Genomic DNA, 15,160 nt, shown 5'->3' with positions numbered 1-15,160 from the left:
AAGAAAAAGTAGTGAGCCTGGTAGCTTCAGCCACTCCTTTTAAAAATGGTCGCTTTATTATCTTGTGTATTTTACACTAACAGAGACCAGATGAGAAAGCTAATAGAAATGATTAAAGGAAGAGCCCATCAATCTGATTCCAATTCCTGTCCATAAAAATATTGTTTTTGCAGAGCACTCAGAGAAAAATAAAAAAATAAAAAAAACAACAACTTGGGGTGTGAGTGGAATGGACTCATCTATCCTTAATCAAAGGTTAGGGTTTGATTCTTGGCTTTGAGTATGGAGCACCCTTAAATCTCCAGGTCAGCTGTCCCACCCAAAAGATGTACCCACAATTCAGTAAGGGGATTAGTCACTGTGTCTGACTGTGAAAATCCTGAGTACACAAAAAAAAAAAAATAAAAAAAAAACAAATAAAATATAAAAATAAATAAATAAATAAAGAAGCTGCAGGCATATGGGGTCCTTCATGGTGGAGCAACCGGACCCAATCTTTAATTTTTCTCCTATAGTCTGCAAGTCTATGTGATTCATGGTGCGCATTATACTTGGTTTGCACTTTCACTTCTCCTACCACCTCAAAAAAACAAAAGAAAATCTTATTCTTTTATGATCTTGGATTGCTTAATTCCCATTTATATGGGATATATGACAAAGCGATGTTAAATTTGATCCAAATAATATATCTTTTGTGTCATAACTAATTTTGTTAAGGTACATGTTTTGTCTTTATTATAATTTATTTTGTGACAGCAGAATCTAAACGATGGTGTTGTGAAATGAAAGAATTTTAGTAACTATATATATGCCCGCATCATTCAAATAATTATTCATTTGTTAAGAATGGAGAAATTAATAGTTAAAACCTCCCATCATTAATTCAACAAAGCAATATGATGTTGAATCAAAATATATCTTAACTTTATATTGTAACGGATTTTGTTAAGGTGCATGTTTCGCATCTATATATTGTAATTTGTTTTGTGAAAAAGGAACATTCGTTGCGTCCGATTGTGAAACTAATTAAGGAATATTATTATACAACCTAGGCTGGTTTACGTCCTTTTGCCAGCTAAGGTTGAGCCGGTCAGCTATGGGCAAACCTAAGCTGGTTTACGTCCTTTGACGATTAGGATTGAACCGGCCAGTTATGAATAAGCTAGACTGATTTACGTCTTTTGCCAGCTAGCTAGGATCACAAGGCGGGATTTACTCAGTGCCTACTTCGGGTAGTAAATGCGGGTTTCCCTAAAGAAGATAACTACAAAACAGCATCCTTAACTTGTTTAAGGTTTTATCTAAAACCTCTGTGACATTACTTGTGTTTTTCGGCTCGCTGTCATGTTATTCTTTAGGTGTCTAATCTGGCGCATTGGTGATTCAATTAGATCAGTGAGGTGAAATCTGGGCAGAATTGAGTGTTCATATCTTTGTGATAAAACATGAAATCCAGTGAGAATGGCAAGTTGGGCGGCGATATATGCTGCTGCGTGGCACAGTGGAAGGTCAAAGACAAGAAACAAATTCTTGAAGGAGCTTCATTAAATTGCTGCAGATGAGATCCTAGATGTCTGCTAAGCGAAGGTGGGAGAAAAAGGAGGGGATTATATTACCGGCGTCCATTTTGTGTGAATTGTGGGAGTACGTACGTGGGATTGATGCAAAGTTGCAGTATTTACTGTACTACTGTGATCAAGATCGAGAAAAATATGTATATATATACCAAATGCTGGGATCAGATGAAAATGGAATAACATGACGACAGCCGATTAGGCCGAGTGGTTTCCTCTCACGTCTGTTCCATATACCATCTCCCAGCCTCAACTTTATGCTAAAGATTTTACTGTCCCATAAAATCTCTGTCATCCAAATTTGCACGTCTGATTTACTCCTCCACTATCTTGTCGGATGAGGTGTGAAGTGAAGACCCTTGAGACGCGCGAGAGGTTTTACTTTTGGGATCCTTGGGGCGAGGGGTTTGGGTTTTTGTTGCAAATTCGAGATATATAAAAGTTCACGTATTTCAATTCGGTGAAAAAACATGTTTTCGGCCACTTTTACCTCCACAAAATAACTTTGATCTTGGTATTATTGACTTGACCACCCGTGTGCAGTGTTGTAAAATTGGCCTAGGCGCCTCTAGGCCGAAGCGATTTCAGCCCTAGGCGCCATTTGACTGGTCGACTAGTAGGTGCCATAGGCGCTGAGTTGGGCGCCTAACTCTGCCTAGTTGGCACCCAACTAGGATGAGTCAGCGCCCAACTCGGCCAAGTTGTATTTTTTGATGCTGAATTGCTCCTCTTCTATATTCCTCCAGCTATGTACTGAACTAACCATCTAACATATATAGTTGACTAGTTTGTAGGATTATAATAACCTAACAATTCACAACTCTGAGTGGAAAAAGTGGAAATGATATACTCCAATTACTCGATCGCCTGGGCGCTAGGCTCCCCTCGGACGATCGACTAGCGCATAGCGCCTTCTACAACATTGCCCGTGTGAACACCTATAAGGCAACCACTTTTTTTAATGGTTAAAAATTTTGGTTGATTAGGTTTCCTTTCCTAATTTTCAGACTATAGGTGGTCAGAAATGTCATAAAAATTTTAAAACATTAGAGTTTTGCAGTGTCAAACCTTACTAGATCTTTCGTACTAGGTATAACTATGTATGCTATTTAATTTTACATTGTATTGTCAGTATTAGCATTAATAGTATTCCGTATTCAGCAGTACAAATAAACATTGGTTATACCTAAATAACTGTCGCTATAATAATAAAAAAATAATAAGATAACAATAAATCTAGTAACAAATTAAATAGTTATAACTTAAATATATATGGATTTCAGTGTTTTACTTACGAATTTTTGTATTAATAAATTTGATTTTTCTTATGTAGTACATACCCAAAAAAAAGAAAAAAAAACCGTAACATCGGTGTTGGTTACCTGATTGGTAGCTTAAAAAACCTATATATATTTACCGAGCTTAACTTAACTCATAAGTTCTAACTATAATCTCAGTCAAAACCAAGAACGTAACTTTACATATGCATTCAATCACCTTTTCAATTCTTAATTTATTCATTTTTATAAAATATTTTTTTTAACTGCAATTCTGCATGTGGTCTCCAATAGGGTATCTTTTATATACAATTTCTTGTGCCTTTTAAAGATTCCATAATTAACATATTAATTAGCTGTAATCTTTATAGGAACTGTTGAAGTATTATTGGTGTCCTTCTACTTATATAGCCACAAAAAAAAAAAAAAAAAAAAAAAAAGTTTAATACAGCACAAATGCACATACATATATTAAATCTTAGTCAATATCCTTCTAACACAATGGCCAAAGAATTTCGTCAGTATTCGAGCCTTACATCAGATAATCTTTTTTAGTAAGGGATCAGAACATAATCCCTCCTACTGAAGATATTACTAACAAATATAGTTTGATATTCGACGTTTTTAATATTTTATAAAATTATAATCGTCATATCGAGCGGAAAAAAATATGACAGAGTGTTCGAGTGTTAATTTCTTGGATGCGAAGATCCATTGATGTAACTCAACTCAAAGTTTGTAATGATAAATGAGAAAAATGAATTTGACCCTTTAGATTAAACTACATTAAAATCTGATCCAGAATTGTGGGTGCACTTGTCACTTTCCACTCAAAAAAAAAAAAAAAAAAACATAGGATATACATGCTCCCTGTTGGAGCATATATGCTTTTTTCCCTCTCTAGCAGATGTAACAAGAGAACAATTTTTTTTTTTTTAAACTTAGAGAACAAAAAAAAAAAAAAAAAAAAAAGGAGCGTATGTAGTATAAATGAGATGACGTAAGTCTCTTTTAGCTTAACTAAATGTTTCAGTTTGAATCCGGAGATACAGTTACTTTAAAAATCATAATAAAGTGTTTTACTGTCCCTAAAATTTCACTCGGCATGGACATAATTATTAGTCTGGGTGTGCTGTCCTAATTAACAGGTCGAGGAAATATATAGATAGAATTTTTTTTTTAAATAATAATAATAAAGGAAGGAAGACATGCCCTTGTGATAGAAAGCTGTGCCATTAATCAATTGCCCAAAAGATTTATTAAGTAAATGAAAGTGAAAGCAATGGTGCTTTTCTTAATAAAGCAAATTGATTCTTGATATATATATATATATATATATATATATATATATATATATATATATATATATATATATATATATATATATATATATATATATATATATATATTCCCCTCTTGTATATATACAACATTAATTTTTGTGAACTGTGGTTTTCAACATTCGTATCGCCGAAATCTGATACGTACACCACCTTAATTAGCTAGCTTGCATGTTGTAATTTATATTGTTATCCCTTTTTCTATAAATATTCATTAGAAAGTTGGGGTTGATATATGCATGAAGTTGGATGCTAAACAAAGTCTTCTCCTAGCTTCCTTATAATATTCTTGATAACATTCTCATCTCCACCGTCCACCACCACCTAATTTAGTAATTAATCGTCGGCCCTTAATTTAGTACTTGTGAAATTTTGTAAGTGGTAAGTTTTTAATCTCATCGACCACTATTTTGAGTAGGGGTGTAAACGAGTCGAGCCCTCGAGCTCGTAAGGAAGGCTCTGCTCGAGCTCAAGCTCGATCGAGAACTGATGCTCAAGCTAGAGCTCGATAATTTTCGAGCAATTTAAGCTCGGCTCGAGTGCTCGATTGTTCGAGCTCGAGTTCGAACTTGATCTTGAGCTAGAATTTTTGTGCTGAAATTTTGTTTTGCTAAAGAGAAAAAAGGAAATAGGAATTCTTAATTTCTTATTCCTGTTTCGGCCTTCGAGGCGGAGGCCGGAGTGCCGGACAATTTCGTCCACGTTGACAAGGACTGAGGCAGAGGCCGGGCAGCTTCGTCGTCAGCAAGGGTGGAGGCGGAGACCGGAGAGGAGATTCTTGTCGTCGTAGCAGTCGGTTGAGGGTTTCGTTCTTTCGTAGCGATGTGAAATGCGAAGACGAATTGAGTTTGACTGTTTGAGACCTTACTGCCTGCTGCCTTAATTTATTTTTTAATAATAACAATAATAATATTATATATATATATATATATATATATATATATATATATATATATATATATATATATATATATATATATATATATATATATATATATATATATATATATATCGCGAGCGGCTCGACAAGCCACGAGCTTAGAATATGTGAGCTTGGCTCGAGCTTGATTATTAAACGAGTTCGGCTCGAGCTCGAGTTTGACCAAGCTCGAGCCAAGCTTTGACCGAGCCGCTCGCGAGTGGCTCGGCTAATTTACCCCTAATTGTGAGTGAAGTGTTTTAGTCCCTTGTATTTGATTTCCGGTTATTTGATTTATTGGTATTGATCATTTCAAGTATTTCAATTATTCGTGATTAGTCATTTTAGTTTACACTATTAAAAGTGACAATACGAATATATATATATATATATATATATATATATATATATATATATTCTGGAATTTAAGAAATTGTAGTAGTTTGGATCCTCAAATAGACAGAAGCCTAAGATGACATAATAAAATTTAAAATAACGTACTTACCACCTCTGTTTGATTTAGTGGTTGAGGTGAAACTCCTTAAGTGAAAAGGTTTTGAATCCCATTGACTATAGTGAGTAATCTTATGTATGAAGTATTGTGCCTGCATGGGTAGCTCAACTGGTCATAGAGGTGAAACTTTGGAAGAATGATTAGAGATCGAGTCTCAGTGAGGAGGGCTCCTTATGCGCAGTGTGCACCGGTCTAGCCTCTCTCTCTCCTCCACATAAGTCATCTTCTCCAGATGCTCTAATTCTTAATTACTTATTTATTGTTATGAAATTCAAATTTACCCTCTTAATTACTCATGATTAATCATTTTGGTCTACACTATTAAAAGTTACAAAATATACTCTCACCTTTAAAAGATTGTAGCACTTAGAGTCACATCCTAATGGACAAAAAACTTAAGACCGTCATCAAGGTTTAATCGTTCAAATTAAACATTTTGTTGGACATTTTGGTACTTGTATTAGGGTGTAAAGAAAAAGAAGTGAGCCTGGTAGCTTCAGCCACTCCTTTTAAAAATGGTCGCTTTATTATCTTGTGTATTTTACACTAACAGAGACCAGATGAGAAAGCTAATAGAAATGATTAAAGGAAGAGCCCATCAATCTGATCCCAATTCCTGTCCATAAAAATATTGTTTTTGCAGAGCACTCAGAGAATTTTTTTTTTTTTATTAAAAAAAACAACAACTTGGGGTGTGAGTGGAAGGGACTCATCTATCCTTAATCAAAGGTTAGGGTTCGATCCTTGAGTATGGAGCAGCCTTAAATCTCCAGGTCAGCTATCCCACCCAAAAGATGTACCAACAATTTAGCGAGGGGATTAGTCACTGTGTCTGACGGTGAAAATCTTGAGTACACCAAAAAAAAAATTTTAAAAAAACAAATAAAATATAAAAATAAATAAATAAATAAAGAAGCTGCAGGCATATGGGGTCCTTCATGGTGGAGCAACCGGACCCAATCTTTAATTTTTCTCCTATAGTCTGCAAGTCTATGTGATTCATGGTGCGCATTATACTTGGTTTGCACTTTCACTTCTCCTACCACCTCAAAAAAACAAAAGAAAATCTTATTCTTTTATGATCTTGGATTGCTTAATTCCCATTTATATGGGATATATAACAAAGCGATGTTAGATTTGATCCAAATAATATATCTTTTGTGTCATAACTAATTTTGTTAAGGTACATGTTTTGTCTTTATTATAATTTATTTTGTGACAGCAGAATCTAAACGATGGTGTTGTGAAATGAAAGAATTTTAGTAACTATATATATGCCCGCATCATTCAAATAATTATTCATTTGTTAAGAATGGAGAAATTAATAGTTAAAACCTCCCATCATTAATTCAACAAAGCAATATGATGTTGAATCAAAATATATCTTAACTTTATATTGTAACGGATTTTGTTAAGGTGCATGTTTCGCATCTATATATTGTAATTTGTTTTGTGAAAAAGGAACATTCGTTGCGTCCGATTGTGAAACTAATTAAGGAATATTATTATACATGCATCTTTCCAATCCTTGTTCATTTATAAGTACAGAGAAATTAAGTAGCTTCCCATCTTAAATTCAACGAAGTGATGTTGAATCGACATATATCTTAACTTTATATTATAACTGATTTTGTTAAGGTGCATGTTTTGCATCTATAGTAATTTATTTTCTGAAAAGAGATATTCGTTGCACCTATTATGAAACTAATTAAGTACGTAGTAACCATGCATCTTCACAATCCTTGTTCATTTATAAGTATGAAAAAATTAATTAACCTCAGCTCCCATCATTAACTAAACATATCTTAACTTTTATATTATAATTGGTTTTGTTAAGGTGCATGAGTCGTATCTATCTTAACTTAATTTTTTTACGTGAGATCGACATTCATAGTAGCTCCTGATTAATAATAATGTGAGACGACAAAATTTTAATAACCATACATGCATCTTTCCGATCCTTGTTCATTTGTGAGTACGGAGAAACCTCCCATCATTAACCCCCCCCCCCTTCACACTTTTTGTACATATATATTCCCTTCATCCATAGATAGCCTAATTGCCCCCATGTAAATAGCATGTAAAGATTCTCTTCACGCATGCCCTTCATTGCACAATTCAATTTCAAAAGTTAACCTAAGCTGCACCCTATACATACATTATTCATCATCACCATCATATGTTTTCCTTTTGCACCTTACACGTGTCGAGATCGACCTTCATTGAAATTTTATTTTTTGAGTACTATTGACCCTGTTACATGTATTATCTGTTCATATATACTTCCTCAACCTACTGAAGTCCAACGTACTATTGACCCTATTACATGCATTATCTGTTCATATATACTTCCTCAACCTACTGAAGTCCAACGAGTCAATATCACTCCTACTAAGGTTCGAACCAATGACTTCTTACTTGGAAGAATCACTTAATGCTACTTGATCGGTCTTTGGCGACCTTCGTAAAATTTAATTAATAAATAAAGTAATGAAATTAGCATAGCTGATAGATTTTCCACTAAAAAATGATTGGTTGGCTGCAGTAAAAATCGAATATTATGTGAGTATCGTATAAATTATATATTTTTTATAACATAAACGATCTTTTACTATTTCAATGAATATTTACCGAACTAACTTAATGTATAATTACAAGAGCGTATAGTAAAGGATTTATACTCAAAGAATATATAATCTTAATCGGCGGCATTAAGGAAAAACAAGATAGAAAAAAGGACGATGATCAAAGAATATAACCGACTTTCATGCATTTTTCTTTATATTCTTGTCGGCGGTTAAAACATTCCATCAACCTGCATAAATTATAAATATTCTCTTGGATCAATAATTGTTTTTTCTCTTTTTCTTTTGTACATTGAAAAATAAAATGGAAACTCAAAATTTGACCCGTTTAATTTGCATCTTCTCAAAGTAATTGTTGTGACAAATCCTTGGATTTAATTAACCCGAGGTCCGAATTAATAAATTCGATAAATTAAGGAAAGTGTAAATGGATAAGAAAATTGATAGGCAAAATAAGTGTTGTAGGGTCGCGGAGACTAAATATTATATTAAATGACGATTGCAATGCTATTACAAGACAATTTAATGCTATTACAAGTGTAGTTTAGGACAAAATGGATAAAACATGTTTTAATGAGACAAACACAAGGCTTTTTATACATGATGAACCCCCTAACTGCCCCTTAATGCGGTGGGAGTGTTTAAAACCCCTTTGACCGGGTTTGGTCCCGAGACCAAACCCGCAGTTTGACTGGCCAAGGCCTCATGGCCGAGCCCCCATGGTTGAGGCCTCATGGCCGAGGCCCCAGGGCGGTCTAGGTCAAGCACGGGGCTCAACCTCGGGGCCCCGGGTCCGCTCGAGTCCTCCTTGCTCCGTCTTCCCGAGTCGATTTGTTCTATTTTTAATATATCCATCACTTTGTAAATTAAGCGTTTATCACTATGCTGAAAGTCCTAACAATTTTTCTCTTGCCCCAGCACCTCCGCCCAATAATTTTGACTCAAACTTGTGACCTGCTCTGATACCAATTGTAAGATCAATAACTTACCTTATTAGGATAGTATGCCAAAAGTTGTAAGTAGTAGCGAATGTACAACTTTATTTCGTTATATTTTCATAGCAGCTAGTCAGCGCAATGTTTAGATGACAGGATGCTGGACTCGATCCTCCGATTCAAACCTTAGCCTAACATATATGTTTAGTTTCTCAATTATATATGTAGCTCTAGTCGTTTTAATTAGTCTTTCTTTAAGTTATTATTGCATATATAGGTTTAATTTAATCAGGGGAAAATGACACTTTTTCCCCCTATGTTGTTTACTTATAGCACATTTCCCCCCTGTGTTATTTATGTAGCCACTTTATTCCCCTCAATTATTTCTAAAGTGGCTATTTATCCCCCTCTCTGTTAACTAAGTGTTTGGACTGTTAAAAGTGAGGGTAAAAATGATATTTCATTTTTTCTTTATTCTTTATTCTTTTTTTTTTTGTGATAAAGATGGAGGGCTACGTTCACCGGTATTTCACTCATTTTCCTTAGTTTCTCCAACAAAACATTACTCCACATACACTGCCTAACCCTAACTCTCTATAATCTAGGAAAGAACACCCCATCTTGAAGCAATCGGAAAAAATTAACGCAACCATGAGTAGCAGGAGGGTGCTTGGATTGGATAAAACTCTAAATTGTAAATTTTTCTTGAAACCTTATATCTTTATAGCATTTGTATTTGATTATATTATTATAAGAAATTAAAGATTGAATTATCTTCATACCTGTTGCCGTAACCGGCGAGGCGGGCACCCATCTTGCATTTGGCCCGGTACGAGTATTGATCATTCCTCATATCCCCTTAATTAAAACATGCCTGAAGGATCATTGTCTGCTATATCATTATTTTCCTATTAATCCTTACTCTGGTATATGTGCTATCATTTGTTTATTTAGTTTAATAGTTGTTTGTTTATGTTTTCATAGATTTGTGTTATCTTTTGCTTATTTGTTTATTTAATTTAATATTGTTTGTTTATGTTTCCTGGAATTTGTGCTATTTCTTTTGCTTATTTGTTTATTTAATTTAATAATTATTTGCTTATGTTTCCAGAATTCCAGGGATCTGTGGACGGATGAAAGAATGGATTATGGAGTACATTTTAATTAATGCAATATGAATTTCTAAGAGAAGGAAGTGAAATACCAATTAATCCCTCCATTTTTATTAAAAAAGAAAAAATGAAATACCATTTTTACCCTTACATTTAACAGTCTAAACATTTAGTTAACGGAGAGGGGGAGAAATAGCCACTTTAGAAATAATTGAGGGGGATAAAGTGACTACATAAATAACATAGGGGGAAAATGTGCTATAAGCAAACAACATAGGGGGAAAAAGTGCCATTTTCCCTTTAATCAGTGAATCTTAGAATTTTACTACTTAATCATATATATGCTTTAATTAAAAGATACTAATAATATCATGTTTGAATTGTGTTGATTATTCTCTCAAATTTTAAGGCTTCATGATATGTCAATCAAGCTACAGCTTTTGCCCCTCACCTCCTTGAATGAGTTGATCGAATTGAATGCCACAACTCAAAGAGGGGAATATAATCCTTATCACATTTGTTTTTTTTTTTTCTTTTCTTTTGATGAGTAACAATAATATTCTTTTTTTTTTTTGTGTGTGTGTGTGTGTAAATAACAATAATATTCTTATCATCACCACATTCAATCTTATTTAGCATTATTCTTACACTACATGATGTTCTCTATGCCTCATTGACATATGTTGCTTTTCTTCTGAAATAATATTCATTTTATATCTGCACTTGACTCGTAATGAGTCGGCGGCTATAAATATATTCGATCTCCCGCCTATTTCTGATTTAATATCTTCAGATACAGTTAATGTGATAATCGAGATAGAGTCCAGATTATGCTCCGTACTATCTTGGAATTTTTCTTTTCTACTTATTGGCCAAACTACATCAACTTTTTTTTTTTTTTTTTTTTTTTAATGTTATTCCTCTTTTGATTCCCAAATTGTAGTAGTTTTTTCAATTTTGATTATCTATTTTTATTCAGTTCACTTTTTATTTCTCAACTTAAAAATATATATATATATATTCCACTTTTAGTCCAAAATAATTGAATACCGTGACTTTTTGAAAACTTCACCAAACTTTATCATACTATAATAATTTTTTAAAAAACATTTTGCACTAAAAGTGAGTTTAAAAATTTTTAAAATGACACTTATTATCCATCTATTTTCTGCAAAATAACCTTTTACACTTGACAATTATATTCTCTACAAACTAATTTTTTTAACCCAACCTTGACAAAACTTATAAGCCAAAAAAAAAAAAAAAAAAAAAAAACACTTTGCTTGAAGGACAAAAGGTGGTGATATTATAATTGAAGGACAAAATATTTTATTTTTCTATAATTTAAGAATAAAAATTGTCATTTTTCCTTTTTTTAAAAAAATTAAGGACTAAAAAACGGAACGACTCGAAGTCGAAAATAAAAATAAAAATATCACTATAGTTTAGGGATTGAAAGTGAAATATATTATGTATTATTTAGTCATATATCTAGTTAGTATTATGCCCTAATAGGGGGGCACTGACTGGCTAGATTGATTTTTTCTATACAAGAAGGGGTTTGAACTCCCGATCTTTCTTAAGGGATAAGAGTGCACGATCACTCTGTTCACGCCAACCAAGCTTGTTACTACTCTTCATTTTATATTATTTCTAAGAAAATGGTATATAAAACTCTTAATAATATATAATATGGTGTTGTAAAAAAATCAAAAAGTTATAAAAATTGACAATATAATTTTTTATATACATGAATTATGATTTTTGAGAAACAAGAATTAGTTTATTAAATCATGAGTAAGACAACTTACAAGGAAAGATGAGGATGTATCATACGACTCCCTGCAACCTAACTCAGAAAAGGTCTCCCTAGCAATCGTGTGAGCGGTACAATTCACAGATCGCTTAACAAAATAGAATTCAACACCACCAATCGTGGATGTTAATTCTTTAATACATGAATTATGATTTATTTTTTCTAGTTTTTTCTAGTTTTTACACGGCCGTTACCTAAATATGTATAACTATAAGGAGGTAAACCAATATATATTCTCCATAGCTAATTCGCTACTATCGAAAACATCAATAGACTCACTTTCCATGGGGTTGCACCATTTTTTTCCCTAAATGTTAATGAGGTAATCATGAAAGCCCCAAAGCTTAGCACATTGGGCAATCATTATGTACCAAGTTTAGAAATTAAATATACTTGTATGGAAGCTAGCTAGGAGTGTATAAACTAAGCAAAAGGGTTAGGCAAATTGAGAAAAAGACACCAAATTGCTTACAAGATGATGGAGCTGAGCTAGCAATAGATATATATTTTTTACTTTTTTTTTTTGGGTTGGGGGGGTGGGGTGGTTGTCGTCTGTGAGTTTATGAACTGGAGTTGGGAAGTTGACACGTGGCAATCACTTGTATTTTCTAGTGGGGGTAATAAAAAAAAATGTTAGGTAACATTTTGTAATTGATTTTGATTTTGATTTTTTTTTTTTTTTAAATCAAGATGGCAGGATGATGAGATGATGTTCACACATTGCAATTCCATTAAAATCGTGCTTATTATTTTGTGGTGATGAGTGGGTTGTCCCTACTCACTCATCATCATAATTTCCACTCTCATTATCATCATCATCATATATATGTTAGATATTCGAATGAGAACCTGCGAACTTGTACATGAATATACACAATTTAATATTTGAGACATATAATTGAATGCACACAATGAATCTACCTGGCCTGAATTGAAGTAGTTTATATGCATCCATGTATTAGATTGTGTGTATTTATGTTGGTTCTCACCATATTAAGCTAGAGTTTACCTAGGGGATCAGGTATACAACAATTCTACTAGTCTGTAATTTGAGAGTCTATTAAATATGGATATACCTTCATTTATGATCTTGAGAAACTAGTCACAAAGTAAAGACCGGACACCATTGATAAACAACCCACTTCCATTGTCACTACTCCAGACATCACACTCAAAGTACAACACGTGTCACAATCGATCCGCCACAAATGATGTGTCGCCACTTCAGACCTGTCACGAAGATCCAACATGTGTTCCAATTCCCTACTACAATGCTATAAATAAGGATCTCCTCCAATTAGTTAAAAGTTTGATTTTTTGGTTTCTTAGTACACTTCTTGACCACTGCCGAGCTTTCCAAACTTGTCTTACATTTTAGAATTGTACTTGAACTTGTACTATAACTCAAATATTATTAATAAACACACTCTTTACATTATATATATACCTCGTTACCACTTATATTCTACCTTAAATATTGTGCAGCGTGTAGGACTTATACCTAATAAAATTATCATCACCTTTAAAACATAAAATAACATTTACTTAAGTATTGTGATGTATATATTGAGCATCAAATGTTCCTAAGTATCTTTATATGATTCATAATGAGTTCTTATGTTACAATTATAACCTCGATCATGAAAAATATATATTATAATATGTGAAAAATTGTACAATATAAAACAAGGCACAATACTTACTACTTTATATATTATAAATAAATTAAAATAATAAACTATGGAACAACAATATTTTTATACATATAATGAAAATTGTTTACGATCATTATTACATCAATATTATCATTTTAATTTTAAAAAAGTTATCTAGAATTATTATTATTATTATTATTATTATTATTATTATTATTATTATTATTATTATTATTATTATTATTATTATTATTATTATTATTTTATTATTATTATTATTATTATTATTATTATTATTATTATTATTATTATTATTATTATTATTATTATTATTCATTTCTGGTGAATATGTGTCTGCACTTTCCATCTCTCATTTGGTCCTAATTATTGCCACTTAAAAACAACGTTAATTAGTTGTTGACCTCTACTCCCACCTCCTTTTATGAAGACAATGACTTTCATTATATTATCTCCAATAATAAAATATAATTTAATAATTATGTGATATTCTAATATATGATTCTTGACCAATTCAATATAAGCAATTTGCTTACTGAGTTTTTGCCGATTATAACGTCCACTCTATACTTCAACTTCACAATATGCCTCATATCATATACAGATATACCACCACTCTAGCTAAGTCATAGATATTTTGAAATAATAATATTCCATTTGGATTGTTGAACCACCGATATGCACACTCGAATGTTGAACCACACGCCCTTCTCATCAGCCTATAAGAATTAATATGGTGTATTAAAAAATTAAATATATGAATAAGCTAAGATTATAAAATTTTATGTTGCACTGTTTGATGTATTCATCTTTAAAAAAAAAATCTCAAAATATACCAATAAATTTGTTGACCTGGTCAAACATATAATCATGTTTCAAAAAGCTGAAAGGTCGTGGCATGCAATTGTAATATTGATAGGGGCATGAGGTAATTAAGCATTGAAAGCGATTTTGGTGATATATGCCTCTTAGGATTTTTAATCTTTTTAATTTAATTTTATTTTTTTAAAAAAAATCTTTTTAAATTTAGTTAGTGTAGTCAAGGATGATTCTGAAAGGACACAACAGATCTTCATGTCCTTATCAAACGTTAGTGGTCGGAGATTATATGTCCATTAATTAATGATTATTAACCCATTCTTAATTTTTATTAGTTAATTCTTAGTTACATATCTCATCTGTTACCTTTTGCATATTTTATTAGGTTTTCTTCCTCACTTGCTAACCACTTACCACCCCCACGTTTTAAAAGAAAAGCCTTTTCTGCCCCAAAAATAATGAAGAGTGAATAGAATATGATCCTTGTACTAAAAGTTTAAAAATTTGATATTTGTCAACATTTTTTCAATTGAATCTGTTGTACATAGTCTTTTTAGTATAGTTACTTCTCCTATGTGATTTGCGAACTATTACAC

The sequence above is a fragment of the Ipomoea nil genome, unplaced genomic scaffold, assembly GCF_001879475.1.
Source record: "Ipomoea nil cultivar Tokyo-kokei standard unplaced genomic scaffold, Asagao_1.1 scaffold2480, whole genome shotgun sequence".
In the NCBI taxonomy this organism is placed as follows: domain Eukaryota; kingdom Viridiplantae; phylum Streptophyta; class Magnoliopsida; order Solanales; family Convolvulaceae; genus Ipomoea; species Ipomoea nil.
Note: the sequence above shows the minus strand (reverse complement) of the source record.